This window comes from Piliocolobus tephrosceles, unplaced genomic scaffold (genome assembly GCF_002776525.5).
Source record: "Piliocolobus tephrosceles isolate RC106 unplaced genomic scaffold, ASM277652v3 unscaffolded_26780, whole genome shotgun sequence".
In the NCBI taxonomy this organism is placed as follows: domain Eukaryota; kingdom Metazoa; phylum Chordata; class Mammalia; order Primates; family Cercopithecidae; genus Piliocolobus; species Piliocolobus tephrosceles.
The window spans coordinates 1354-11067 of NW_022309621.1; the positions used below are offsets into that span (position 1 = coordinate 1354).

A 9714-nucleotide genomic window follows, 5' to 3' on the forward strand; every position below is an offset into this window, starting at 1 on the left:
GGTCAGGTTGGTCTGGAACTCCCTACCTCAGGTGATCCCACCCGCCTTGGCCTCCCAAAGTGCTGGGATCACAGGAATGAGGCACTGCGCCTGGCCCATTTACATAATTAAATTACACAAAAATATTATGGAGAGAAAGTAGTCTTATTTTCTAATCTAATCATTTTCCTTACTGACAGGTGTAAGACCAGGCCCTTGTAAGTGATCCCATACAACCTCTGCCTCCTGGGTTCAGGCAATTCTCCTGCCTCAGCCTCCTGAGTAGATGGGATTATAGGTGCCAGCCACCCCGTCCTGCTAATTTTTTTTTTTTTGAGATGGAGTTCTTGTTCTGTCGGCCAGGCTGGAGTGCAGTGGCTCCATCTCGGCTCACTGCAGCCTCTTGCCTCCCAGGCTCAAGTGATTCTCCTGCTGCTTTTTTTTTTTTCCAAGACGGAGTCTCACTCTGTTGCGAGGCGAGTGCAGAGGCACGACCTCGGCTCACTGCAACCTCCGCCTCCTGGGTTCAAGCAGTATTGCTCTTTTAAAAGACTGAGCTCTCTGAACTAAAACCTCTCTCAAGTAACATGTTGAAGCGGCCTATACTTTATAATATAGCACATAATCAAGATTTTCAAATGCTAAGAGTATCGAGAAATTGTGTTAAGTTTAGATCCTCTCTGTGGTCCCCATTAATGTACCCTGTTTAGCTTCAGGAGTCATTTAAACACAATTAAGGGAATCTCTGGCTCCAGGAAGCTTGAAGCCGCTCATCCATAATGCAGTAGAGAACTCGTGTCCCAAAGTGACTCAGGCCTGTTAAGAACTTAAGAAAGGCGGTCTCCATAGTTACACATATTAACAGTTGGCAAAAAGCCAAATCTGTTACATAATCCAAAGTTCTAACCTAGCTGAATGTTTACAAAACTTTTCTGGAACAATTAAGATCCTACTATAAATGGTAAATTTCAGCTGCAAAATCAAGCCCAGAAGGATCCAGACTCATTTTCCCACAGTCACAAACTTTCATTTAGGAAAAAAATGAAAACAAAACAAAACAAAAATCAGGGTCTTGTTTGGAGCATTTTATTCTCTTCACTAGTTTTATATCATAATATGAATACCACAGACTAATCCAAGAGAAATGTCTCATCTGAACACTGCGGTTCCTAAAAGATAGATAGGAGATCACTAACACATTACTTTTCAGATGACAAAGGCACTTGAAAGAACAAAGAGGGCCAAGCGCGGCGCTCAGGCCTGTAACCCCAGCACTTTGGGAGGCCGAGGTGGGCGGATCACGAGGCCAGGAGATCGACGCCATCCTGGCTAATATGGTGAAACCCCGTCTCTACTAAAAATACAAAAACAAATTAGCCGGGTGTCATGGCGGGCGCGGCGGGGGGGGGCGCCTGTAGTCCCAGCTACTCGGGAGGCTGAGGCAGGAGAATCGCTTGAATCCGGCAGGTGGACCTTGCAGTGAGTGAGCCGAGATTGGGCCACTGCACTCCAGCCTGGGCGACAGAGCAAGAGTCCATCTCAAAAAAAAAGAAAAGAAAGAAAAAACAAAAAGAATGTATCTCAGCAGTTTAAATAGTAAGAATTCTGCTGGAAAATATTAAGCCAGAAGATTTTTATTTTTTAAAAAGCAGATACCTGAAATACATATACTATTTATTACTCTGGCAAATTTAATAGCAGAAGCCTGAATCTGTTAACATATTGCCTTTTTGCTTTTTAAGTAACTATTTAAAAAAAAAAAGATAGGTTCTTCAATAGAGAATATTTTTTCTTTGAATTTTGAAAAATAAACTTCCTATAAATAAATTCCATTCTCTGACAAGTGTTTTTTTTTTTTTTTTTTTTTGAGACGGAGTCTCGTTCTGTCGTCTGGGCTGGAGTGCAGTGGCTGGATCTCAGCTCACTGCAAGCTCCGCTTCCCGGGTTTATGCCATTCTCCTGCCTCAGCCTCCGGAGTAGCTGGGACTACAGGCGCCCGCCACCTCGCCCGGCTAGTTTTTTTGTATTTTTTAGTAGAGACGGGGTTTCACAGTGTTAGCCGGGATGGTCTCGATCTCCTGACCTCGTGATCCACCCGTCTCGGCCTCCCAAAGTGCTGGGATTACAGGCTTGAGCCACCGCGCCCGGCTGACAAGTCTTTTAAAGTAGTATTCCCCAAATGAGTAAGACCATTAATAAGCAGACAACTTTTTTTTTTTTTTTTTTGAGACGGAGTCTTGCTCTGTCACCCAGGCTGGAGTGCAGTGGCGCCATATCGGCTCACTGCAAGCTCCGCCTCCTGGGTTCACGCCATTCTCCTGCCTCAGCCTCCCAATTAGCTGGGACTACAGGCGCCTACCACCATGCCTGGCTAATTTTTTGTGTTTTTAGTAGAGACGGGGTTTCACCGTGTTAGCCAGGATAGTCTCCATCTCCTGACCTCATGATCCACCCGCCTCGGCCTCCCAAAGTGCTGGGATTACAGGCGTGAGCCACTGCGCCTGGCCATAAGCAGATAACTTTTAAACAAATGACCATGTTATTTGTGTGGGTTTTTTTTTTTTGATATGGAGTCTCGCTCTGTTGACCAGGCTGGGGTGCAGTGGCGTGATCTTGGCTCACTGCAACCTCCACCTCCCAGGTTCAAGTGATTCTCCTGCCTCAGCCTCCTGAGTAGCTGGGATTACAGACATGTGCCGCCATGTATTTTTGTATTTTTAGTAGAGACGAGGTTTCACCATGTTGGCCAGGTTGGTCTCTAACTCCTGACCTCAGGTGATCCACCTGCCTTGGCCTCCCAAACTGCTGGGATTACAAGAGTGAGCCATTGCGCCCAGCCTTGTATGGGTTTTTGATAAACACACAGTCTTCCAAAAATGTCAACAGGAAACTAACATGGGCTTTGTAGATAAGACCAAGGCCTGTACCCTTGTTCTTGTTTGATCACTTACTAGATAAAGACCCTCTCTGTAAACCATCGTGCTGTTATATTTAGGGATGGTTAATGAAGAAACAGAAAGCTGTACAATAACCCAGGTGAGAGAGGACGGTGGCTTCAACCCACATGGTAGCAGCCTGTAAAGGAGCCACCCTCTCTTAAGCCACTCTAAAGCTTCCTATGTTGGTATGTTGTTTTTATGTAAGTCCTGAGTTACACTCTGCTTTTAGAACTTATTAACAGGAAAAGATACACATTTCCCCTGAAGAGTAAGTACGCTTTCTTCACATGAGAATTACGTAATATGATATTCCCCTTTTTTGGCCTCTATTAAGAGATAAAAGACTTGAAGGTGAAAAAAAAAACAAAAACAACCTTGTGTTTAAAAGCAGACAGTAGCTATTATAATGACAGAAGCTTTTATTATTTACATGAAGGGAGGGTGTTAAGCCCTTGATATGCAATATCTTCCTGACATGCCAAAACTCATGCGTTCAATTTGTATGGAATGCTTGCTATGTGCCAGGCAACGTTCTCGATGCTTGGGGACGATTTCAGTAATCAAAACAAACCAAAGTCACTACCTCCAAAGAAGTCCCATTGGAGGGGGTGGTGAAGAAGGAGAAAAGAATAGAAATAAGTAAACTACACTGTATGTTGATGGACGTACGTATGATAGATAAAAATAAAGCAGGAAGGTAAGCTGCGGTGTTGGGGAGTTTGCTTTTAAATAGCATGGTCACTTTAGGGTCTTCCTGCAAGGCGATGACAGTGGAAGTCAGCCATGCAGACAATGTCTACTGCAAACACCCTGCGGTGGGAAATGTTCCTGGCCTTTTAAAGGAACAAAAAGGAGGCTGGAGAGGCAAAGGGGAAAATAGGAAATGAAAAGTCAGAAGTAATGGGAAGGGTGACAATCGTGTAGAGCCCAGTAGGCCACAGGGATAGCGGCAGCTCTTACCCAGAGGGAGATAGCAACTCTGAACAGAGAATCTGAGCAGAGGGTTCTCTGGGTGCTCTGCTGAGAACAGACTGAGGGTAGAGGACAGCAAGCTTTCAAAACAGAGCAGTCAGGAAGCGAATGCACCAATATAGGTGAGATACGGTGGGTTCCATCAGGACAGTGGGGGAGGGAGTAGTGAAAAGGGGTCAGATTCTGTATTTATTTTAAAGACAGACTTGATAGGATTTTGCTGCAAGGTTGAGAAATAAGATCCAAGGATGACTATGAGGCTTGAGATCTGTGTAGCTGGAAAGATGAAGCTGCCTCTAACAGAGACAGGGAAGACTCTGGGAGCAGCAGGTTTTATGGAGTTCTGTTTTGCTCATGTTACTCTTGGATGGCTAATAAACATCCAAGCTGTCGGCAGCCGGATGGAGCGTGTGAGGCTCAGAGCAGAAACGCTGCCAGCTTACAGATGGTATTTACAGCCATGAAACTAAGTGCACCCACAGAGGGAGTGGCAGTAGCTAGAGAAGGCCAGGGTCTGGGCACTGGACCCTCCAACAGCCAGAGGTTGTAAGGCTGCAAGACAGCAAAGGAAACAGAAGCAATAGCCACGGAGGTAGGAGGGTGCAGTCCGAGGAGTCTCTGAGCTGGGAACTGCTGCTGCCTTCGCAGAGAAGCAGCAGAGGCTCAGCCTTGTGTCTGGCGCTTGTTCGTTTCTTACTTTACTTTAGCGGCTTCAAATCTTTCTTAGAAACAAGATGGATATACTTTGAACATGACTTTGGGCATGTCACTTAACTCTTAACCCGCATATTCTCTTCTCTAAAATAGAGGTTATATCACACCAGAGTACTAATCTGTTAAGGTTGTGAAAAATCAATGAAATACTACCACCTAAAAGGAGTTTTCTTCATAAATGTATACACCTACTACGTACCCACAATTTTTCTGAAGTAGTCCTTTAGTTGAAAGTTATTAAATAGTTGTGTGAGAGAATCTTCCTTTTTTTTTTTTTTTTTTTTGACATACAGTCTTATTCCATTGCCCAGGCTGGAGTACAGTGGCACAATCACAGCTCACTGCAGCCTTGATCTCCTGGGCTCAGGGACATCCTGTCTTATGTAAATTGTGCCTAAAAGTGCTAAATTTGTGTTTTTTGCAATAGAACACCTACATTTTATTACGTCTTTTTCTAACATTTCCCAAATACATTTCTTTTTTTGAGATGGAGTCTTGCTCTGTTGCCCAGGCTGGAGTGCAGTGGGTGCAATCTCGGCTCACTGCAAGCTCCACCTCCCAGGTTCACGCCATTCTCCTGCCTCAGCCTCCGAGTAGCTGGACTACAGGTGCCCGCCACCACGCCTGGCTAATTTTTTGTATTTTTAGTACAGACGGGGTTTCACCGTGTTAGCCAGGATGGTCTTGATCTCCTGACCTCGTGATCCGCCCACCTCGGCCTCCCAAAGTGCTGGGATTACGGGTGTGAGCCACCACGCCCGGCTCCCAAATTCACTTCTACACTGGTAAGTAGCTTTCTTGATACATGTCTGTCTTGAACACACTCTTGCCCAATTCAGTTTCAGAGATCTGAATATCATGCTCAGTTATACTTAACTCCTAAGCTCAGCCTCCTGAGTAGCTGGGATTATAGGTGCATGCCAACATGCCCAGCGAATTTTTTGCATTTTTTGTAGAGATGGGATTTTGCCACATTGCCCAGGCTGGTCTCAAAACTCCTGGCTCAAGCAATCCGTTTGCATTGGCCCCTCAAAGTGCCAGGAATACAGGCATGAGCCACCGTGCCCGGCCCCGAATTTTTAAAATATGTAATAAAGTTGAGGAAATAAAGCTTAAATACAACAACTCTTGGGTGAAAAATGCCACTTTACAAACACCTTCCTAACAAAACATTGTAACTAAAATTTTACTTAATAACGCCATTGTTTGTATTTTGATATCAATAAAACAAACTGATTTTAAAAGTATTCATGCTGGGTGCGGTGGCTCACGCCTGTAATCCCAGCACTTTGGGAGGCCGAGGCAGGCGGATCACCTGAGCTCAGGAGTTCGAGCCCAGCCTGACCAATATGGAGAAACCCCATCTCTAATAAAAATACAAAATTTGCCGGGTGTGGTAGCACATGCCTGTAATCCCAGCTACAAGGCGGGCAGATCACCTGAGGTTGGCAGTTTGAGACCAGCCCGACCAACATGGAGAAACCCTGCCTCTAATAAAAATACAAAATTAGCCAGGCGTGGTAGCACATGCCTGTAATCCCAGCTACTTGGGAGGCTGAGGAAGGAGTATCGCTTGAACCTGGGAGGCAGAGGTTGTGCTGAGATCACGCCATTGCACTCCAGCCTGGGCAACAAGAGTGAAACTCTGTCTCAAAAAAAAAAAAAAAAAAAATTAAAGTATTCATATGTAAGTGATGGCTCATTATTGTGTAGCTGTGGCTGTGTTAACCAATGAAGCCAGTGGGCCCGTAATGAAAATAGTTTGTCTTTTGTGTGGTGTGGAAGTTGTTCCTGTATTAAAACATGGAGTGGCTTTTTTCCCTTTGATTTAAATTTTACTAAACAATTGCCCTAATTGAGGGGAGGGAACAGATACACACAGACACACACACACACACACACAGAATCTCTTATGGGGGGGTAGATTTACTGGAGATTAGAAAGCCATAAGAATCCAAAATGTTCTAAAATCAGAAACTTTTTGAGTGACAACATGATGGTGAAAGAAATGCAAATCTTCCAAACTCTAAAATCCACATTGCTTCTGGTCCCAAGCATTTCAGATAAGCGACACTCAACCCACATATCCTGTAAAACCTAAAATGGAAAAACATTCCCATTTACCTTCCATGCTTGGCCCTGCTGACACCCACACTTTTGGGTAACAGTTCCCCAGTTACGGTAAATCCAAATTCATTAGTCATGAGTTATTTGGCAAGAGGAAGTTCATTCTGAATGTTACTGAAGTAACATTACCTGTCTCAGTTTCCTTATGTCCAAAGCACTGCATGTTCCTTAGAAGGTGTCACCAGGATACTGGCACTGCCTAAGCATGTGAAAAGGCAAAGCAGGAGGGTTGTTCTCACAGTCCTGTCTTGTTGGGGGCCATGGACTCAGATCTGTCCTGAGAGCAAAGTGTCCCTCCACATCTCTGCTTCTGTCCTTCCTGTACCCACCCCCAACCTTCCTGCTCAGTGTCTCCACTCCTCTTCTTAGCATTTAATTTAAAAACCTGATGCTCACCCAGGCACAGGGGCTCATGCCCGTAATCCCAGTACTTTGGGAGGCCAAGGCAGGCAGATCTCCTGAGGTCAGGAGTTCAAGGCCAGCCTGGCCAACATGGTAAAACCCTGGGATTACGGTGTTTTACCAAAAAATACAAAAATTAGCCAGGTATCGTGATGCACACCTGTGATCTCAGCTACTCGGGAAGCTGAGGCAGGAGAATCGCTTGAACCCAAGAAGCAGAGGTCTCAGTGAGCCAAGATCGTACCACTGCACTCCAGCTTGGGTGACAGAGTGACAATCTGTCTCAAAAAAGAAACCAAACAAACAAAAACCCCAATTCTCCTGGAGTCTTGGACACCAATCTCCCCTGTTCCCTCGCTGGGCTTCTGATGCACTCACTTGTCCTTGACATCTGGTCTTGCTATTCAGTTTTGCTCAGTAAGCTTAGATGTACCGGCCGGGTGAGGTGGCTCACGCCTGTAATCCCAGCACTTTGGGAGGCCGAGGCGGGCGGATCACGAGGTCAGGAGATCGAGACCATCCTGGCTAACAGGGTGAAACCCCATCTCTACTAAAAATACAAAATGTGTGGTTTTTAAAACAGAGCATCTCCATTTTATTACTTCTTTTTCTAACATTTCCCAAATAAATTTCTACACTGATAGCTTTCTTGATGAATGTCTTTCTTGAACACTCTTGCCCAAGAATCAGTTTCAAAGATTTGAATATCATGCTCAGTTAAATTCAACTATTATTTATAGAGGATCTCAAAGTACAAGGTCCTGAGCTAAAAATCAGATACTCAATCAGTTCTCTTCTGAATTTGATTTTATCTTAAGCACAGACTGATAAGCCAAATTTGACTTAAGAATATTTAGCTACTTTATAAGCAAATGAATTATTTTTAACTACAGTAAAAATAATAAAATGGGCAGGTAGCTCAGGTATAAAACAAACTTTAAAACCCATTTTATTAAATATAACTTTTCTATACATTTAAAAATATTTCCCAATAAAAAGCAAAAAAATTGGGAGGCCGAGGCAGGAGGATCATGAGGTCAGGAGATCCAGACCATCCTGGCAAACACAGTGAAACCCCATCTCTACTAAAAATACAAAATAAATAGCCAGGCTTGGTGGCGGGTGCCTGTAGTCCCAGCCACTCGGGAGGCTGAGGCGGCAGAATCGCTTGAACCCAGGAGGTGGAGGTTGTGGTAAGCCAAGATCGTGCCATTGCACTCTAGTCTGGGCAACAAGAGCAAAACTCCATCTCAAAAAAAAGAAAAAAAAAATTTTTTGTTTCTTTTAAAAATATTCACGGGTGGGCATGGTGGCTCACGCCTGTAATCCCAGCACTTTGGGAGGCTGAGGCGGGCGGATCACCTGAAGTTGGGAGTTTGAGACCAGCCTGACCAACATGGAGAAACCCCATCTCTACAAAAAATACAAAATTAGCCAGGCATGGTGGCACATGTCTGTAATCCCAGTTACTCGAGAGGCTGACGCGGGAGAATCGCTTGAACCCAGGAGGCAGAGGTTGTGGTAAGCCGAGATCCCGACACTGCACTCCAGGCTGGGCAACAAAAGCGAAACGACGTCTCAAAAAAAAACAAAAAAAAATTTGTGTTTCTTTTAAAAATATTTGTGGCTGAGCGCAGTGGCTCATGCCTGTATTCCCAGCATTTTGGGAGGCCAAGGCGGGCGGATCACCTGCAGTGAGCCGAGATCGCACCATTGCATTCCAGCTTGGGAAACAGAGCGAGATTCTTCTGTCTCAAAAAAAATAAATAAACAAAATAAAATAAAATAAAATAAAATAAAATAAAATATTCACAACTCTTCTGTTGTGCAATTTAAACTTTTACTCTGCCACCTCTTATCTTCATTTCCCTCAAGAGCTTTGAGCAAGAGCGACAATGTGATGCAACAATTGACACGTGGATTTTTGGTTTGCTTTGCTAGGTTTACTCTAACTGCCCTGGATGATGGTCACATGTACACTGGGACCCCCCGCTGCCAGGGGAGCAAGGTCACAGCTCAAAGGTATTGGTAAAGAAACCTAATTCTTAAGTTAGGACCAAGGCCATGCAAACAGAACATCACATTTGATAAGCCTGATGAACATTCTGGGTTGACAGTGGTGGTACAGGGTGTGCAGGTGGCAGGAACAGAGAAGACTGAATGGAGACTGAACTTACTTCAGAACCTGAAAGAGTCCAGGTGTCACAGATGTTGGTCTCACCATTCCAGCTCCACTAATGGTCCCCAGATGAACCTGAGGATAGTAGACAGTCCGGAGAGCTAATCTCGAAGACTGCAACCGCGTCTTAATGACTTCTAGTGGACAAGTGAAAATAGCACCAACTGTGCCTCCACACCTGTAAGAAGGGATCAAAGCAGATCAGAGAAGCTATACTATTCTCTACACAATGGAATGCGAAGTTTAGCTTTTCTCTCTTTAAAACTAGAACATGCTGGGCACAGTGGCTCATGCCTGTAATCCCAGCACTTTGGGAGGCCGAAATGGGCGGATCACGAGGTCAGGAGATGGAGACCATCCTGGGTAACACAGTGAAACCCCATCTCTACTAAAAATACAAAA

At 44.6% G+C, this 9714-nt stretch overlaps 1 long non-coding RNA gene across 1 annotated transcript; it reads right to left on the reverse strand.

Moving 5' to 3' along the window:
- Positions 1 to 6307: 6307 nt before the first annotated feature.
- Positions 6308 to 9599, reverse strand: LOC113221664. Its single transcript, XR_003307996.2, has 3 exons — positions 9311 to 9599; positions 6861 to 6930; positions 6308 to 6701 (listed from the first exon to the last, which is right to left on the reverse strand). It is a non-coding gene; the product is annotated as an uncharacterized LOC113221664 (long non-coding RNA).
- Between the last annotated feature and the right edge of the window lie 115 nt (positions 9600 to 9714).